We start from the raw sequence: 10,323 nt of genomic DNA, 5'->3' as shown, positions 1-10,323 counted from the left end.
ACAGATTTAGTGAAATGGAAAAAAAAAAAAAATTCCATAGAGCAAAACAACTCATTTAAAAACTCAATTGGATATATACAAAGAGAAGTAAAAAAAGCTAATGAAGAAAATAACTCATTAAAAATCAGAACTGAACAAATAGAAATGAATGATTCATTGAGACACCAAGAATCAGTCAAGCAAAACCCAAAAAAATGAAAAACTGGAGAAGAATGTCAAATATCTACTTGGCAAAACAACAAACCCTGGAAAATAGGGAACCTCTGGCTGGTGTTTTTTGTAAACCCTTGATGGTACTGCTAATTTTTTTTTCTTAAGGATTTCATCAGTGTTTCTCTAGAATGGAGGTAATTGGCCATGCAGAAAATTTGATCTCTTTCCTTAGAGTCAGATTCCCTTTATCCATTTTTTTTAATGAACACAAAATCAGAGTATCCCAAAGTCATGCTAGGGGAGTGGTAAGGATTCCCTTATTAAAAAAAAATTGTTGAAAATACAATTTAGATATTATGTAGCTTTTTCTTTTCCATACTACACAACTATGTTAGGCACAAAAAGCTTATAGACGACAAACACAAATATACAAAACATATCCAATTAGTTCATAACACTTATATATTTTAGATTGCTCCCTTCCTTCTTCCCCACAACCAAAATTAGTCAAGTCACTTTATTGGACTAAGAACAAATATCCATTTTTAAAATTTTATTTATTTATGTTTAATATGCATTGCTTTCTTAATCATGTTGGAAGAGAAAAATGAGAACAAAATGGAAAAGCCATGGGAGAGATTAAAAACAAAAAACAAAAACAAAAAAACCCCCCAAAAAAACAAAAAGTTAACATAGCATGTGTTGATTTATATTCAATCTCCATAATTCTTTTTCTGGATGCAGATGGCATTTTTTATCCAAAGCTTATTGGAATTCCATTGGCTCACTGAATCACTGAGAAGAACCAATTCTTTCATAGTTGATCATTGCACATTCTTGCTATTATTGTGCACAATGTATTCCTACTCAGCAGCTATAAATGTAAATCTTTCCAGGCTTTTCTAAAATTTGCTTATTCAGCATTTTTTTTAATAAAACAATGATATTCCATTACCTTCATAAACCATAACTTGTTCAGCCATTCACCAATGGATGGGTTCTTAACAAATCACACAAAGAGCTACTATAAATATTTTTGCACATGTATGTCCTTTTCCCTATTTAATAATTTCATTAGAAGATAGGCCTAGTGGTTTTGATGGGTCAAAGGGTATACTCAGTTTTATAGTCCTTTGGGCATAGTTCCAGATTGCTATTCAGACTGGTTGACTCATTTAACATCACCAACAACAATGCATTAGTATCCCAGTTTTTCCACATCCCCTTCAAAATTTATCATTATCTTTTCCTGTCATCTTAATCAATATGAGAGATATGATGAAGTGGCACCACACAGTTGCATTGATTTGCATTTTTCTAATCAATAGTAATTTAGAGCTAATTTTTACCTTAGAGTAGATGACATTAATTTCATCAGCTGTTCATATTCTTTGAACATTTATCAATTAGGAAATGACTTGTATTTTTATAAAGTTGACAATTCTTTATATGTTTTAGAAATGAAACCTTTATCAGAAACACTGGCTATAAATATTTTCCCCAGGTTTGTATTTCCCTTTTAATCTTTTTTCTGTTGGTTTTGTTTGTGCAAAACCTTTTTGATTTAATGTAAGCAAAGTTACCATTTTACCTTTCAAAATGTTCTCTAATTTTTCCTTGGTCAAAAATTCCTCCCTTCTGTAAAGATCTGATATCTTTGGTCTCTTAATTTACTTATAGTTTTACCCTTTATTCCCAAATCATGCATCCATTTTGACATTTTGCTATGGGGTGTAAGCTGTAGGTCTATGTCAAGTTTCTGACATATTCCTTTTCAGTTTTTCAGCAATTTTTGTCAAAGAGTAAGTTCTTATCCCAGAAGCTGACGATTACTATTAAGTTTTCATTTTAACTTTATTTTTTCATTGCCCAAATGACTGGGCACTTTGGTCATGGCTTTGGATTTTTTTTTAACCTTTTTCTGCAATGTGATTCAGGAAATGGCCATTTCCTCTTTCTAGTAAGAAGTTGATATGTTAATTCAAATTTCAGAATTCTATAACAACTCACAAAATGAGTTTGGTAGCCTATATTCTGGGGGTGAGAGAGTGGAAGGAAGAAGGATAGGCTACAAAAATCCACCATAGTCTTTAGGTCCTGTGTTAGCATTGCTTAGACAAATACACACTATTTGTTATTGTTCAATACAGCAAGCCATCATTTTTATTTTGATAACAATTTAGCAGAACAGAATACTCTCCTTCTTCCTAAAAATAAAAATGGGAGAAAAAAGTTGATTGGATTCATTATCAGAGAAAAAGACCTCAGCAAAAAAACAAACAAAAACAAAACAAAACAAAACAAAACAAACAAACAAAAAAAAAACAACTGATGGCCATATCTGTGTTTTTTACAGATAATCAAAAAGACAGAATCTTCTGAGGTTCAGTCAGCAGTTTTCTTCGATACAGAACTCTTCCTCTTTACCCACATGCCAACCAATATAGGGAGATATAAAGAATTGCTTTTTAATTCCATTAATGCATATACACATCAGCAAGGATTATTTCTTTAAATAAGGAACATAGGAATATAGGAAATCAACTTGAGATTTGGGGCAATATAAATAGAATTGCTAGCTAGATCCCAATTAGTCCAATGACAGCTCCAATGTATTTTCAAATTCACCCTATTTGAAATTAGAATTATGTAAAATATAGTCATTAGTTCTAATCCAATAGAAAAATCCAGTGTGAAGTAAAATAGTACATCCACTTCACAAGATTCATTCATTAAGCAAACTAAAAGAGAACTGGCTGTAATTCTCTTCTCCCTTGATCTTCTTAGAACACTAATTTGGTTGTACTCCCTTATGGAACTAGAACAAAAGGAACCAAATGGTTTGGAAAAAAATGACAATGGGGAATGGAGAATAGGAGAAAGGAAATAAACAAACAAATAGAAACTTAGAAAGAAAGGTTTTTTTAATCTTCTCTTTTCTGTTCCCTTACATTTTTCATCAATTAAATTCTACATGAAAAATAAAAGAAAAATAATAAAGCCAGACATCAAAGCCAATAGTAGAAATATGAGGAGAAAAAAAAGCTGAGAGAAAAGGTAAAGTTCACGAAAACAATATACTCTTGAAAAAAATGCAAGTTGGTCAATATGTGAGAATTATACTTCTTTGAGTTATGAAGATTTTAATTGTTTGAGCCGGTTTTGTATTTATCAAGAATTCTTCTGCTTCATTGTTTTTCTCCAGCTGCTGATGTTGATTTCTTTTTCTAAATGTTTTTTTGCATTTTTTAATCCTTTTCTTCTTCATTGAGAATGTCAAACCAGGTTATTTAAATTTAAAGCACTCTTAACAGTGAAAACAATATTCAAAAAAAATCTTAATGCAAACTGGTCATTATTGTTCAGAACATAACTTTTTTTTTTTCCTCAAAAATTGTTTGAGGTTTATTCTGAAGTCAAAATTTTGGCCTGCAGTTGATGGAATGGGTGAAAAGTTTCATGGAACTTTGAATAAAAATGAAATTGGTACTTTATGACATCTGAGAGACCTTTGGTTCAATCATTTCAGCTACTTCTGATCATTTATGACACTCTTTGGGGTTCTTTTGCCAAGATATTGGAGGAGTTTGCCATTTACTTCTCAAACTCATTTTATTGTTGATGATACTGAGGCAAACAGGATAGAGTACCTTGCTCAGTGTCTAGTAAATGTCTGAAGCAGTATTTGAACTCTTGAACATGAATGTCCCTGATTCCAAGACCAGTACTCTGTCCATAGCATCACCTACTTGCCCCTGGCATCATCTATCTGCCCCTAGCATAGCTATAATTCATAGTATTACATCCACAGATTGCTTTTTGCTTCAATTAGAATCTAGTAACAAATACCAGATTTATTTTTTTTTTAATTTCACCTTGATGTTAGTAGTCATTTCAGTTGCTGAATTATATATTAAATTAGCAATAAGATGTAGAAGATAAGGTCCTGCAATGGAGTTAGGGGTATGTTAGCCATGTGACCTTGGAGAGTCATTTAATATTTTTTTTTGTTCTCATTTCCCCAACTATAAAATGAGATTATTGGATTTGACTTGTTTTTTCTAAATGTTTTAATTCTATGACTTAAATTGACTAATTGATCTTCTCATGTCCATCTTTTTTCCCCTTTACTTCATTTCTTCTCTGCCCTCACCCCAAAAACAAATAAATAAGAATATATCATTCATACTATAGTTAATTTTATCTTCCAAAAAGTCGTCTACTCTCTCTCTGCTTCTCTCTCTCTCTCTGCTTCTCTCTCTCTCTCTCTCTCTCTCTCTCTCACACACACACACACACACACACACACACACACACACACACACTCCTACTATGATTTTTCCTTATGAACTATAAGGTAAGGACTTACTCTTTCTTGTTCCTTTAATAATCCTTCTACTCTAGGCAAATAATATTCATTGTCTCTAGACTACTCTAATTTTTCTCACTCTCAAAACCCATATCCATCATTATGGTCCTTCTCAGCTCTGTTTCCTTTGTAACTTAATCCATTACCATACAAGGAAAAGGGATCTCTCTTTTCTCTACAGATGTTCTTGCCTCTAACCATTTGAGATCTGTCATTTACTGCCTTATAAAATCAATTATCTCTTGATATGCATATCTCTCTTGAAATCAACTAAATCATATGCTACTTTACAGATGAAACCAAAATTGTCCTTTTTTTGTTGTTGTTGTTGGTTGTTTGTATAACAGTATCTTAATTAATTGATTCAGTGATTTAAAGTATACTAACTAGGTTATTCATCACACACATTTTTAGGGAAATTTGAGAATTCATATAATATTTCTGTCAATCTGTTGTTGTTGTTGTCGTCGTTATTGTTGTTGTTGTTGTTTTCTGGATTTCCTAACTAGTCATGCCTGGTGGGTCAATCTATCATTGGGAAGATTGAAGTTGGTGAATCATTTGAATTCAGGAGTTCTGGGCTACAGTAGAAGTAGTGCTTACAGGGGCCCAGAATAAAACTATGCTCAATATATTGAGTACCTGTAACAAAATTGTTGTCCATCCTTCATTCTCAAAGAAAACCAATGACATCATGAGAATGAGGTCTTGATTTCCATGAGATTTGGATTTGAGGCAGAAAGAGCTGTACCAATTCATCAGCCTTTCTCTTCTCCAAAGTCATCAGAATTCAGTGGAAAGCCAAAGGTCAATAGACTTCTGATATCCTTGGAGAGGGTCATGAGGCTACTCAAAGATGGGCAAATTGACCCACATCTAGAAAAATACAGCCAGTCAAAGATTGTGAACTAAGTAATGATATCAAGATTGCCTTATGATTGGCTACAGTTTTGCCACTCTTCTAGCAGAGAAAGAAGTCTAATATTAATTTTTTTAAAGAAATGTTACTGGGGAACTTCTGGCAAATATGGCCACATGGAGGCAGACAGCTGCTTGAGCTCCATGTTTTCTCTCAGGACTTACTTCATGACAAGCATCGGTGTTAATGCTTGACCAGAAAAGAAACCCACAAATATTCACCAACAGAAGACATCCTTGAAATACGCCAGAGAAGGTCTGTGTTTGCTGGGAGAGGGTCAAAGAGACTGGATAAAATAAGGGGAGGAATTTTAAGGTGGGGGAGGAATACTAAAAAGGGAGGGCTGTGAAAAGCAAGTGGTGTTCACAAGTTTAATACTGGGTAGGGGGGTAAGAGGAAGGAAAGGAGAAAAGCATAAGCAGGGGTTAACAGGATGGCAAGCAATATAAAATTAGTCATTCTAACCATAAATGTGAATGGGGTAAACTCCCTCATAAAGAGGAAGCAGTTAGTAGACTGGATTAAAAGTCAGAATCCTACTATATGTTGTTTACAGGAAACAAACCTGAAACAGGATGATACATTCAACCTAAAAGTAAAAGGGTGGAGCAGAATCTACTATGCTTCAGGCAAAGCCAAAAAAGCAGGGGTAGCCATCTTCATCTCAGATCAAGAAAAAACAAAAATTGATCTAATTAAAAGAGATAAAGAAGGGCATTATATCCTGCTAAAGGGTAGCATAATAATGAAGCAGTATCAATATTAAGCATATACCTACCAAGTGTTGCAGCATCTAAATTTTTAAAAGAGAAATTAAGAGAGCTGCAAGAAGAAATAGACAGCAAAACTATAATAGTGGGAGATTTCAACCTTGCACTTTCAGAATTAGATAAATCAAACCACAAAATAAATAAGAAAGAAGTCAAAGAGGTAAATAGAATACTAGAAAAGTTTGATATGATAGATCTCTGGTGAAAGCTAAATGGAGACGGAAAGGAATATATTTTCTTTTCAGCAGTTCATGGAACCTATATAAAAACTGATCATATACTAGGACATAAAAACCTCAAAATCAAATGCAGTAAGACAGAAATAGTAAATGCACCCTTTTCAGACCACAATGCAATGAAAATTACATTCAATAAAAAGCCAGGGGAAAAGAGACCAAAAAATAATTGGAAACTAAATAATCTTATATTAAAGAATGATTGGGGGAAACAGCAAATCATAGACATAATTAATAACTTCACCTAAGAAAATGACAATAATGAGACATCATACCAAAATATGTGGGATACAGCCAAAGCAGTAATAAGGGGAAGTTTTATATCTTGACAGGCCTACTTGCATAAAATAGAGAAAGAGAGGGCCAACAAATTGGGCTTACAACTAAAATTCCTAGATAAAGAACAAATTAAAAACCCCCAGACAAACACAAAACTTGAAATTCTAAAAATAAAAGGAGAGATTAACAAAATTGAAAGTAAAAAAAAAACCCAAAAACAAACAAACAAACAAACAAACAAAAACTATTGAATTAATTAATAAAACTAAGAGTTGGTTCTATGAAAAAAACCAACAAAATAGACAAACAGTAAACCTGATTTAAAAAATTAAAGAGAAAAAACAAATTGTTAGTCTTGAAAATGAAAAGGGAGAACTCACCACTAATGAAGAGGAAATTAGAACAATAGTTGGGAGCTACTTTGCTCAAATTTATGCCAATAAATTCGATAACTTAAATGAAATGGAAGAATACCTTTAAAAATATAGCTTGCCCAGATTAACAGAGGAAGAAGTAAGTAGTCTAAATAGTCCCATCTCAGAAAAAGAAATAGAACAAGCCATTAACCAACTCCCTAAGAAAAAATTCCCAGGACCAGATGGATTTACATGTGAATTCTACCAAACATTTAAAGGACAACTAACTCCAATGCTATATAAAATATTTGAAAAATAGGGATTGAAGGAGTCCTACCAAATTCCTTTTATGTTACAGACATGGTACTGATACCTACACCAGGTAGATCGAAAACTGAGAAAGAAAACTATAGACCAATTTCCTTAATGAATATTGATGCTAAAATCTTAAATAAGATATTAGCAAAAAGACTTCAGAAAATCATCCCCAGGATAATACACTATTATCAAGTAGGATTTATACCAGGAATGCAGGACTGGTTTAATATTAGGAAAACTATTAGTATAATTGACCATATTAATAATCAAATTAATACAAAACATATGATCATCTCAATAAATGCAGAAAAAGTATTTGATAAAATCCAACATACATTCCTACTAAAAACCCTTGAGAGTATAGGAATAAATGGACTATTCTTTAGAATAATCAGGAGCATATATTTACGACCATCAGTAAACATCATATGTAATGGCGATAAACTATAACCTTTCCCTGTAAGATCAGGAGTGAAACGAGGTTGCCCACTATCACCATTACTATTCAATATAGTACTAGAAACTCTAGCCTTGGCAATAAGAGCCGAGAAAGAGATTCAAGGAATTAGAGTAGGAAATGAGGAAATCAAACTATCACTCTTTGCAGATGACATGATGGTATATTTAGAGAACCCCAAAGACCCTGCTAAAAAAGTATTAGGAATAATTCAGAACTTTAGCAAAGTTTCAAGACACAAAATAAATCCACATAAATCCTCAGCATTTTTATACATTACCAATATAATCTAACAGCAAGAGATACAAAGAAAAATTCCATTCAAAATAACAGTCAATAGTATAAAATATTTGGGAATATATCTACCAAAGGAGTGTCAGCAATTATATGAGCAAAATTGTGAAACACTTGCCATAAAAATAAAGTAAGATTTAAATAATTGGAAAGACATTCAGTGCACTTGGATAGACCGAGCAAATATAATTAAGATGACAATACTCCCTAAACTAATCTATGTATTTAGTGCTATGCCAATCAGACTCCCAAGAAATTATTTTAATGACCTAGAAAAAATAACAAAATAATTCATATGGAACAAAAAAAGGTCAAGAATTTCAAGGGAAATAATGAACAAAAAATTAAATGAAGGTGGTCTAGCTGTACCTGATCTAGAACTACATTATAAAGCAACAGTCACCAAAACCATTTGGTATTGACTAAGAAATAGACTACTTGATCAGTGGAATAGGTTAGGTTCCCAGGGCACAATAGTGAATAAAAATAGCAATCTAGTGTTTGACAAACCCAAAGATCCCAACTTTTGGGATAAGAATTCATTATTTGACAAAAACTGCTGGGAAAACTGGAAATTAGTATGGCAGAATCTAGGCATGGACCCACATTTAACACCACATACTAAGATAAGATCAAAATGGGTCTGAGATTTAGGCATAAAGAATGAAATCATAAATAAATTGGAGGAACATGGGATGGTTTACCTCTCGCACTTGTGGAGGAGGAAGGAGTTTGTGTCCAAGGGAGAACTAGAGACCATTATTGATCACAAAATAGAACATTTTGATTACACCAAATTAAAAAGTTTCTGCACAAATAAAACTAATGCAAACAAGATTACAGGGGAAGTAACAAATTGGGAAAACATTTTTACAGTTAAATGTTCTGATAAAGGCCTCATCTCTAAATTATACAGAGAATTAACTTTAATTTATAAGAAATCAAGCCATTCTCCAATTGATAAATGGTCAAAGGATATGAACAGACAATTTTCAGATGATGAAATTAAAACTATTTCTACTCATATGAAAGAGTGTTCCAAATCACTATTGATCAGAGAAATGCAAATTAAGACAACTCCAAGATATAATTACACACCTGTCAGATTGGCTAAGATGACAGGAACAAATAACGATGAATGTAGGAGGGGATGTGGGAAAAGTGGGACACTGATGCATTGTTGGTGGAGTTGTGAAGGAATCCAACCATTCTGGAGAGCAATCTGGAATTATGTCCAAAAAGTTATCAAAATATGCATACCCTTTGATCCAGCAGTGCTACTACTAGGCTTATATCCCAAGGAAATACTAATAAAGGGAAAGGGACCTGTATGTACCACAATGTTTGTGGCAGCCCTTTTCATAGTGGCTAGAAACTGAAAAATGAATGAATGTCCATCAATTAAAGAATGTTTGGGTAAATTGTTGTATATGAATGTTATGGAATATTATTGTTCTGTTAGAAATGACCAACAGGAGGAATATAGAGAGGCTTGGAGAGACTTACATCAACTGATGCTGAGTGAAACGAGCAGAACTAGGGGATCATTATACTAGGATGTATTCTGATGGCAGTGGATATCTTCAAAATAGAGAAGAGCTAATCCAATTCTAATTGATCAATGATGGATAGAATCAGCTACATCCAGAAAAGGAACACTGGGAAATGAGTGTAAACTGTGAGCATTGTTTGTTTTTGTTTTGTTTTGTTTTTCTTCCCAGATTATTTTTACCTTCTGAATACAATCCTTCCTTTGCAACAACATTTTGGTTCTGCACATATATATTGTACCTAGGATATACTATAAGAAATTTAATATGTATGGGAATGCCTGCCATCTAGGGGAGGGGATAGAGGGAAGGAGGGGAAAAATTCAGAACAGAAGGGAGTACAATGGATAATGTTGTTTAAAAAAATTACCTATGCATATTTACTGTCAAAGAAAATGATATAATTATAAAAATTAATAAAAAATACTTAAGAAAAAATATTTTAGGAGACATAAATAAGTTAACTGATTAGAGAAATGCAAATTAAGGCAACTCTGAGTTACCAATTCACACCCCTCAGATTGGCTGAGATGCCAGGAAGGGATTGTGATAAGTGTTGGATGAAACGTTGGAAAAGTGGGACATTGTTGCATTGTTGATGGGAGTTGTGAACTGATCCAGC

Source organism: Sminthopsis crassicaudata, chromosome 4 (assembly GCF_048593235.1).
Source record: "Sminthopsis crassicaudata isolate SCR6 chromosome 4, ASM4859323v1, whole genome shotgun sequence".
Lineage (NCBI taxonomy): Eukaryota > Metazoa > Chordata > Mammalia > Dasyuromorphia > Dasyuridae > Sminthopsis > Sminthopsis crassicaudata.
Note: the sequence above shows the minus strand (reverse complement) of the source record.